This window comes from Aplidium turbinatum, chromosome 10, assembly GCF_918807975.1.
Source record: "Aplidium turbinatum chromosome 10, kaAplTurb1.1, whole genome shotgun sequence".
Lineage (NCBI taxonomy): Eukaryota > Metazoa > Chordata > Ascidiacea > Aplousobranchia > Polyclinidae > Aplidium > Aplidium turbinatum.
In genome coordinates, this window is record NC_137481.1 from 11,367,641 (window position 1) to 11,378,513 (window position 10,873).

Consider the following 10,873-nt stretch of genomic DNA (forward strand, 5'->3'; position numbering starts at 1 on the left):
TCATGTCTCACGCTGTGGTTTAGTTGCTGTAATAAAAGTGTTAGGCTAAAGCAACTACGTGGGCATGAAACGGATAGTGGGCCACAGAAATTTTTACTTGGTGAAAATGTGGCACAAAAGAAAAAGGGTTAAGAACTACGCTGCAAGAAACTGTAGGGCATATGCGAGAGAGTTGAGCCAATTTTTGCTTTTGAGCCCATATTTCCGATTGCTGGTCCAAATGTTGTGTGCTATGTTGAAGTAGAACCAATTGGCTTCCAATCACTCTGATTAAATGTTAGTGAATATTAAACGTATTTTTAGAATTTAACTTTAAAAAAGTTTTGTAAATGGCTCAACTCTCTTGCACCTACAGGAGAGTTGATCATAGTGTTAAGGAGAGTTGAACCGGATAGCCTAAGGAGAGTTGATCCTTGTAATATAGAAGTTAGAGTAGAGTAAGTAGGTCTAAGCATGTTCTGCAATAGCCTCGTAAACATTATGAGTCATAATTTTTTCTTTCGACAATTTAGACAGGCCACACCCTCGACATGAGGAATAATTCATGGCCTGTATAATCAAAATTGGTTATTAATGATGATGACAAACAGTTGAGAGTGACTTTTTCTGTTGAATAGTGAGCTATCAGTAAGCCTAAAGTAATTTTGAATATCTATCTCATTTTAAAATGTAAACCTTCATTGTTTAAAAATTCAGCTGCGATCTTTCTTATGTAATATCAGGCAAGTCTTTACAAGGAATATTTTTATTAACGAATACTGGCAGAAAATAGCAAAGTCTTATCCATGGACGACGATCATTAGACTAGTTTCATAAATCATGCTATAAACTGCAACTGTAAAAATACCACATGTAGGCTAAGTACAGAAAATATGCAGATTGCAAAATATTTAATGCAATACATCAGGATGATAACTAGGGGCGATTTTTTTGTAACCTAAAAAATTCAAAAAAGTGACTTTATTTTTGCGAAAAAGTAACTTTATTCAACAAAAACAAGAAAGCGAAAGAAAAAGCAGCAATTCAACATAAAAAAAACATTTAAAGTAGTTTCAATTTGTGCTCAAATTATAGTTGCACATTCAAATTACACATATGTAATGTTTTACATTCTCTGGCAGAGTTTCTGTCAATCAAACACTTTAACTGTTGCAGGGAAAACAAGTGGTTAAATATAGTTGACGCAATTCGTTTCTTCGAAAAAGTTACTTTACGAGTTTTCAGGAATACACACGATACGAACAAAGCATGGGCTCGTGCAAACCTAAAATCCGTACCATAATAGAAGATATATTAAAATTCTTGGCATTAGGCCTACATAGAATGTAAATTCATCTCTACAGTAGCGATGAAAGTAAAGATGTACCGATGCCAATATTTTGGCCGATACCGATATCACTTTTTTAGGCCGATATCGATATTTTGGCCGATACTTTAGTGTTACAAAAAGAAGCAATTTTGGTATTTGCAAGTAATTATATCAAATGCTAAGTTTTACTTTATTTGCATAAAACTATTAAAAAAAGCTTTCAATTGGCATATTATGCCAATTCAAAGATTTTTTTTAATAGTTTTATGCAAATAAGGTAAAACTTAAAGCACAAGATCAAAAGTAAAACAACAAGATCTTGTGCTAAAACACAAGCCGTGGCACCACCGCGACTGACACAGTGACAAATTAGTCTAAAACCAAAAAATTCCCTAAATTCAAAATTAGTTGTGTTCAAGTTTGGCGCTTACAATAAATAAATTCCAAAATACGCCACAAAACCAACCAAATTTGGAAATTTATAGAGCAGCAAGGGGAACTTCAAATGGGCAACATTAGGTGCCAAAGGGGGCATTATTACGTCATTATAAGTGACAATGGACGGATTTGGAAGTCCTTGTCACTTGAAGATTCAAGAATCCAATCCCAACTCAATGATGTGTCATAATAGTAGGTTTTAGTAATGAAAGGCCACCGTGATTGAGAACTGGGGTATAAGGGAAGAAACATTATATCATAATTGGGGTTTCTGAAAAATTAATAAAGGGTTTGCGCAAACTTTCCAAATAGGCCATCATAATTGATAATAAGATGTAAAATATAAACCAAGTCATTTGTGTAGTCGTACAAAAACTATTCGACAAGTAATGTGCAACCTAAGGGCGGTAGGCACTTTAACATACTAATATACCATTGAACCACGAACCATCAACCAATCAGAAGCTACGCTGTTCATGACGTCATCAAGGTTGCGTTTCTCGGAACAAAGGAAAAATGCAACTTCCCACCACTGCTATTGCTCTTGTTTGTTGTGAAATTACCAAAAAAAGTTTAAAGTAATAATCAACTCTCTGGCTGAATGCTGAAATGGCCACAATTGGACGGACAACCTAACATCTGATGGTTCGGGTTCGTTCAATTGGATATCAGTATGTCAAAGGTTCTACCCCTAAGGGCGCTTGTCGTTTGGTTGAGAAGCTTTTGCCAGGCCAAGACTACCAAGGTAGCAAAAATGTATAATTTTGCATCGTTTTTACGTTGCTAAACGTTTAAAAAAACTATGTAACTTGGTTGTTTTTAGTAAGCTGGTTCTATCAGTTTGTGATTTAATTTCCACCTTTCGTTGTAATAAACTGTTAAACTCATCAAGCTTAAACAATGTCAGAGTAGGCTAAGTAGGCTGCGCAACAAACTCCCACCGCCACAGTTATCACCACTTGCTGCTGACAAGTCAAAGAACATCTATGTCTTTTGATGTTGCCTATTTGCGTTGCATTTTTTTTTTTTTTTTTTATAGTGATACTTGCTCTTCGCTATTTCTGTTACGTTTAGATGATGTCACGTTGTTACGCCGATTTGAGATATAATAATTTAATTCATGACGTTGTATGGATGAAAAACTTTTACAAGTTTTATACTCTGCTGAGAGTAAAAAAGAAATACAAATGATAAATATTGGAGAAATTGAGTCTCCTTACACAACTTAAGAATCGAACAACGCAAAACTGCTGAAACAAAATGTTTTGTTTAAGTGAAAGAATCACTCTAAGCAACCAATGTTAAAACTTGCGCGCAAGAAGTCATGGGTGTGTGACGTATCAAAAATTTGAACAGGTTGTTATTTTTCTACATCAATGTGACGTTAGTTACTACTTTAAAAAAATTATATCTTTGCTTCTGTAGAAAATCCGCAGCAAACGCCTTTTTTTACGTGTTTAGTATCGGCCACAGTATCGGCCAAATTTTGCCGATACCGATACTCAAAAAATGGCCGATATCACCGATATATCGGTACATCTCTAGATAAAAGATAAATAAATAAGGAAATTAGGCAAAAAAGTATGCAAAATAAAGTGACCTAACAAATGAAACGTAACCTAAAAACATAAAACGTGACTTTTGGTAACTTTATAACTTCTTAAATATTGACCCCACAACCATGAAATTTTGATTCTACATTTCTTTTGTTAATTGGTACAACCAAAAAAAAAGTAACATTAGTAACAAAAAATCGCCCTATTGATAACATATTGAGTCATCTCGCTTTCCCAGGAGTCCCAACAAGCCAAGCTACCTATGCAACAAATTTCACAAATGTTTCTTTAAAGTGATGTTTTAAAACAAGAATTCAGCATTGTTTCAGTTCTAAAAAATTACCTTAATAGCAGACAAATTGACACAATTCTATGGTGATTGGAAATCTTTTAACGAAAATGGGCGCATTCTGCTGAGTAAGTTATGAACGGCATCACGAATAAGTAAACAAACGGTGAATATCAAGTTCACTGTTTCATTTGAAGTCCAAGTGTTTTCAGTCAATAAAGTTTAACTGATTGTAGATCTCAATAATCCAGATTGCAAGAAAACTGAAACAGTTCACGACGAGTAGTTCCAACTACAGTAAAAGAAGGCAGCTTCAAAGCTATACCGTATCTTTTGGAGTCCAAGCTCCTTCGTCTCCAGATTTTATAGTAATTTTATTAGGAAATCAGGAGTTTAGGAAAATGTCTAAATAAAAAAACCTCTTCGTAACACAGTAGCCTTTAAACCAATGTGAAAACATCTTGATATCTTCTTTCTCTACTGTTTTGTCGCACAAATGTGTGGCAAAGGTATATGGGTAAACCACATTAGTGAAATACAGCATTTCTAATTTAAGCTTTAAGGTTGCCACTGGATTCTATCTCTAAAGTACTTCTCCACTGACAAAGGTGTTGTGTAACGTGATTGAGGTGTGAAGGGTTGTAGCCACTGTGGATTCTTGCTCCACTTGTACTCATCATATCAAAGAAAGGGGAGTGTAGCCTGTGTTCAGGTAACCTACACAAACAAAAACATATTTTTAAAAACAAATTGCATACAAAGCATTCAACTTGATATCTTTTAACAAAACGAACAATTGAAAATAGCTTTTGAACAAGATTTCTCAAGCTTTGGTGCGTGTGGCTGTCACAATGTCGAAAAGTATATATAAATGTGCATTTGAGCAAGATCCCGTACAAGCTTTTATCAGGAGATATACGTATTGTGTGACACCATTTTCGGTTCCATCCACCCTTTATATGAAGAAAAATAAAGCATTTCCCAACTGAGAAAGTTTAATATAATAGCTCTGACAACATTACCAAGGTCTTCATTATGATTATTTGAATCTAGGTCTAACCCTTCAGTGATTGATGATTAACTCTTGGCTAGATTGAAATTTTAAATGGCAATCTTTATCATCTAGATCAGGGCTTCTGAAACTATCGGTCGCGACCCCAAATGGGGTCGCATAATGAAATTTTGGGGTCCTAATGGAATAGTTTAATTTAGTCTAGTACGGTAGGTTGTAGTCTTGCCATGATGTCAATTGACCGCAACTGTCGGTGTGAAATGTCGATCGATAAAATATAACCAATCGTAACAATTAATGCATTGTTACGCTATCATTGCTGTAACGTGCGGACCAAAAGTAACCTTACCGCTCGCATTATGATTTCAGAGTAGCTTTGGCTGCCTAGCAACTAGTTTCTGAAGGAACCTAGACAAAAGTTTAAAGGATTTACAAGATTAATTGCCTATGGATCAGTGGTTAGGTTCCGTAGATTCATGCGGTAACAATGGAAGAACAAAGAAAACAATAGATAAGTCAGAAAGAAAAAGAAAATACAATGACTCATTTTTGCAATATGGATTTACTTGTAATTATGAAGATAGAATAGAAAAACCTCTTTGCTTAATTTGTAATAAAAGTTTGTCTACGGAAAGCCTCCAAATTAAAAAGGCATATTAACACTAAACATGCGGAATCTGCGATTAACCCCGTTTTAATGTCATTAACGTGGATGTCCCCATAATGGGGTCGCATAGAAATATATTTTTCAAAATGGGGTCGCAGAACAAAAAATTTTGAGAAGCCCTGATCTAGATTATCTTATCAGCACTAAACAGGTGATTGTTAGTAGCATGCGTTTACAATTCTCTCTATTAATCCTGCAATATAACAGCACTCATTGTTGGCCCTTATATTGAGGGAGCAAGTCTTTTAGGCGCAGACACTTAGGCGCCGGTCAAATAGGTACGCACACTGTGGCGTCTAGATATTTAGGTGCGGAGCACTGTGGCGCCCGTTCATTTAGGTGCTATTTCTAGTAAAGTCTTCAGATTATATCAGCTTGGCAGGTAGGGCAATGCTTTTCACACAGCTTGGCAGGTAGGGCAATGCTTTTCACACAAAATGTTGTATTAAACAGAAAAATATGCCATGGCTTCCGTGCGTGAAGCTGCTTAAACCGGCAATGCGTTTCACACAAAATGTTATATAGAACAGAAGAATATGTTGTATTTTAATGCGCGATTGCGCATGTTCGGCATTTATTCGTTGCTAGTCCAGGTTTGCGTCGACGAAAGCTTTATCAATAAATTATTTAAGTTTCTAAACATGACCAAGTTCACTTTTAGTGAGTCAAATAATAACTACACTAAACATCAGTAAAAAATATATCATAGCCTATATTCAAGCGGGTGGTAGGCTTGAGTGAAGAGTAGCTTAGTTTTCCGTCAAAACCCTGACTAGGTTTAATAACAAACAAAGTCGCACCATTATGCTTGCAACTTGTTGGTAGGGTTTATATGCCCTATACAAATGTATTCATGTAGTAGAGCGTTGTCTCATACGAACTCGCCACACGACCAATCCATCCCGAGTAGAAGTAATTGCGAAAGATAACAGATTAAGTAAGGTTCCATCTGGCTGCAGCCTGTGTTGAGGATGCATAGCGAATGTCCTGTGGAGATGTGCTAATATCAAGAGTAGTAGAGCGTTGTCTCGCACCTCATCTCCACACGCGCATTAACAAAACAACATATTTTCTATTCAATATAACATTTTGTTTGAAAAGCATTGCCCTACCTGCCAAGCTGATACAATCTGCAGACTTTACCAGGAATAGCACCTAAATGAACGGGCGCCACAGTGCTCCGCACCTAAATATCCAGACGCCACAGTGTGCGCGCCTATCTGACGAGCGCCTAACTGTCTGCGCCTAAAAGACGTGGACCCTAGATTGATACAGCAGAAAAACAGTGATTGTAAAGGAAAAAAATCAAGAAACAGCTGAATCCTTGTGATGAATACTTTTGTGGAAAAAAACAACCAAACAACATCAACAACCAGTGGAAATTGTACACTGTCAACCACTGTAGTCAGGTCAGCATTAGTGGTGTAAAACCTACACAGTATGTAACATTGCTAGCATTAAGCTTCTAGACTCGAATTGCCTTTTCAATCAAAGGATAAGGATTAACACGGCAATCTATTTATCTACTCCAGTTGTGATAATAGAACCTCACCAAATATAAAAGTTTTGATGAATACTGCAGATATGAATTTTCATTTAAAAGTCTGATTGTTTTGCATCAAGCAGCTTTCACACGGAATGGCCCGATTCGGTGAGTCCGATTCGGTGAGAGCCTTTTTCGGTGAGAGCCCTATTCGGTGATTTTTTTTTTAAATTATTGGGTACCGTAGCCTAATTATTATTGCCGTTATAGGGTTAAGGGATAGGGGATAGGGGTTAGGGGATAGGGGTTAGGGGATAGGGGTTGGGGGTTTTTTGGGGGTTGGGTTTTTTTTGGGGGTTTTGGGTCTTTTTGGGTTTTTGGGTCTTTTTGGGTTTTTTTGGGTCTTTTTGGGGGTTTTGGGTTTTTTTGGGGGTTTTGGGTCTTTTTGGGTTTTTTTGGGGGTTTTGGGTCTTTTGGTTTTTTTGGGGGTTTTGGGTCTTTTTTGGGGGTTTTGGGGTTTTTGGGGGGTTTTGGGTCTTTTTGGGGGGTTTTGGGTCTTTTTGGGGGTTTTGGGGTTTTTTGGGGGTTTTGGGGTTTGGGTTTTTGGGGTTTTAAATAGGCTAAAAAAAAAATTCAAAAAAATCACCGAATAGGGCTCTCACCGAAAAAGGCTTTCACCGAAAAAGGCTCTCACCGAATCGAACTCACCGAATCGGACTCACCGAATCGGACTCACCGAATAGTAGCAGACCCGCTTTCACAGGCCTCGAAATATCCGGCGGTCATGGCGGACATGACCTCGGATGTCTGCCGAAGCCGACTCATTGGTCGGTCATAAATGACCGCCGCAAAATTCTTGACAAAAATAAAGCTAATGCAGCAAAAATATATTTTTTAAATTTGAATTGTTACAATTGTTTGTTTAACGCGAACAAATACGGAGCTGAAACAATAATAGTACTGACAATTGCTTTAAAAATCACATTAGAGTGGCATGGTTAACGAGCTGATGGCAAAAGTAGCCATTTTTACATCATTTCAACGCCTTGCAATGTTGCCTTAAAATAAAGTTGTCTAACTTTTCGGCAGGATATGCATTCTAATTTTAACAATAAGGATTATTGCGTTACATTGATCGTTTGTTAAAAAGAAACGTCACAGAGAAGCAAGTCTCAGCTGGGTTCCGCACGTGCTTAGGTGCATGTGCTAGGCGAATGTGGCGACCTTATTCACGCTGATACTGATAGAAATAGAATTTCTGCACAGAAGGGAGAGTGTTAGACACATTTGTCTCACACCATTAGATAGAAATATAATTTCTGCATAGAAGGGAGGGTGTTACTTAGACACATTTGTCTCACACCATTAGATAGAAATAGAATTTCTGGTGAAGCTGCTGTATTTTACAAATAAGGTTCAGATGAATTGAGTATAGCAACAAACAGTTTATAGAAATGCAACGAACATTATTCAATTGCGGTATAACGAAGAAAAATGTCTGTCCTAGAGAGAAAGTCACTGACGAAACTGCGGAAGGCCTAGGTTTAGATTGGCGTACATCCTTGAAGGCTAACACTATTGAGTCACTAATGCGTATTTGTCTGGACGGTCCTGAGTTGGAGATTTACGACCCCGCGCCGGCAGTAATCGCTTGGCACAACGATTCTATAACGCGAAAACCACGGAATAAGTGATCGTAGTTGCTTTTGTAATAAGGAAATTAGGATTGTTGTTTTCAATTGTGTTTATTGCGTCATTACTCATTACACGACTGTCATTAACGCAATGATTTATTTGCAAGCAATCTGCTCCAGTATACTTCAGGGTCGGTTAATTAAGCCATCAACCATTGCAGAGTAATTCTGTTGTAGAAAATCTTCTTCTACAAACACGACTACACAATACTGTACTGTGATTTTGTGCGAAATCTACATGCAAAAAATATGTCCGGTTGAGATATTAAATGTTCGCTGAAAGGGCCAGTCCGGTAGGACATGCTTGACCGCCGGAAAAAAATACAAATTTCGAGGCCTGTTTCATACACTTTTATTTGTCATTTGGTCAAAACATTTTCACACATCTTACCGTTGATAATTGTGTTTCTTTAGTGGATCAAACCTAACAGAAGATACTTTTTTTGACTGAGCAGAAAAATTTGGTCTTTGTACTTCAAATAATTTTAAAAATCTTTTTGCATTTTTTACAGTTATTTTCAATGACTTTGAAGCATCAGCAACATTGGAGGATTTTGTTTGCAAAATCTTGTCTTCAACCTGCAATTGATGCTCATCTTGTTTGTATGTGGTTGAATCAGCATCTTCATCTGGCAATTCAGGAAGAACACTGTCTAGTGAATTGACACTGGTTACAGTTTCTGGTTTGTTGTTTATTGCAAGCTGTTGGTGGTGCAAATAATAATCTTTTTTTGTAGCAGAGCTATCGGTTGCCAAAGAACTTTGAAGACTACCATCAAAATGTATTTTTGAAGAATTGTCAACAGTTGAAATATCTTTAGCAGCAGTATTATTTTCAGAGTCTTTTGTTGGTGAGCTTTGATAAGTGACATTATCACTTTCCATAATATTTGTCGATTGGACTTCATCAGTATTAGAAATCTGTGTAACTTCAATTGATGTTTCTTCTGGTTTTCTTTTTCGAAACTTTATATGCTGTGGCAGGTTGACTACGGGTGGTGTATTTATTCGTCCTCGCTGCCTTAAATTTGTTGTAAGTAAGATGTTTTTATTAAAACCAGTGGGTCTGTAAACTATTTCTAGCTCTTTCTCTAAGGCTTCCCATGTCGCACTGTTCTCAGCTTGCATTGCTTAACCAAACAGTGTTAATTCCTCTTTTATAACTACTGAAAAATAAGAGTAGTTATGAATTATGAGGCAGTTTGAAAAACATTTAAAATGTCCTTCATATTAAGTATATTGCAGTGGCTATTTTTACCATATAGTGTAAATATAGCCTCTGAGGCTGTATGCACACGTCCACTCAAGCATGACAGATTTTTCTCTTTCAGGTTCTCTTTTAAAACAAAGAGTGAAAGAAGAACAATGATAAACTAAATTCATATTCGAAGCAACTGTATTTTTGTGGTGAATTTTTAATTTGAGCAACCTCCAGCTCAATTTTTTATGTCTTTTCAAATGTGAGAAATAAAGTTAGAGTGTTTTAATTTACTGAAAGAATTTCTATGGGTAAGTTTTTGTTCGTCATATAAGAGGATGTGACCAGTGACCACATTTGCCGAACAAACTTGTACATGATCCTTGTTTTGACCAGGGCTTATGGGGTCGGGCAAAAAATATAGGCAGTGGCTATTTGATCGGCTCCGGTCTTTGAATCTGAAACACTATTTGACAGGTCATGACGTTTTCTTTTTCAAAGCAAAAGACGAGAGGAGAAAAAAGTGGCTATAAGTTCTAAATTCAACAATTTTATTCAACTGAGTCCGTGGCGCGGGCTAATTGACGGCATCAGCGCTAATTTCTAGCGCTATTTTAGCCAGGGTCTCACAAAACGGAAAGTACTTTATGGCGTGAAGTTTTTAGGCAATTTGCGCCGCCGCCGTCAATTTATTTCATTGACGCGTACAACACTGATATAGTGTAAGTATATTCGGGTGCAACCTAGTTCGTACCCTGAAAAGATAGAGAGAAAAAATTCAAAAAAACCGAAGTCGCTATTCGGAGTTTCCGCAAACAAACTGAAAAGATCGATAGAAAAAAATAGAACAAAGCCGAAGTCGCTGATCGCAGTTTCTGCTTTTCCGCAGTTTCTGCAAACATTTTTTAATTTCCGGTAATGATCCTAAGTGTTTGCCGAAGACGCTGATCGCAGTTTCCGCAAACATTTTAAAAGGGTTAGGGTTAGGAAAAGATCGAGAGAAAAAATTAAAAAAAGCCAAAGTCGCTGATCACAGTTTCCGCAAACATTTTAAAAGGGTTAGGGTTAGGAAAAGGTCGAGAGAAAAAAAAAAAGCCAAAGTCGCTGATCGGAGTTTCCGCAAACAAACAAACTGAAAAGGTCGAGAGAAAAAAATAGAACAAAGCCTAAGTCGCTGATCGCAGTTTCCGTTTTTCCGCAGTTTCCACAAACATTTTAAAATTTCCG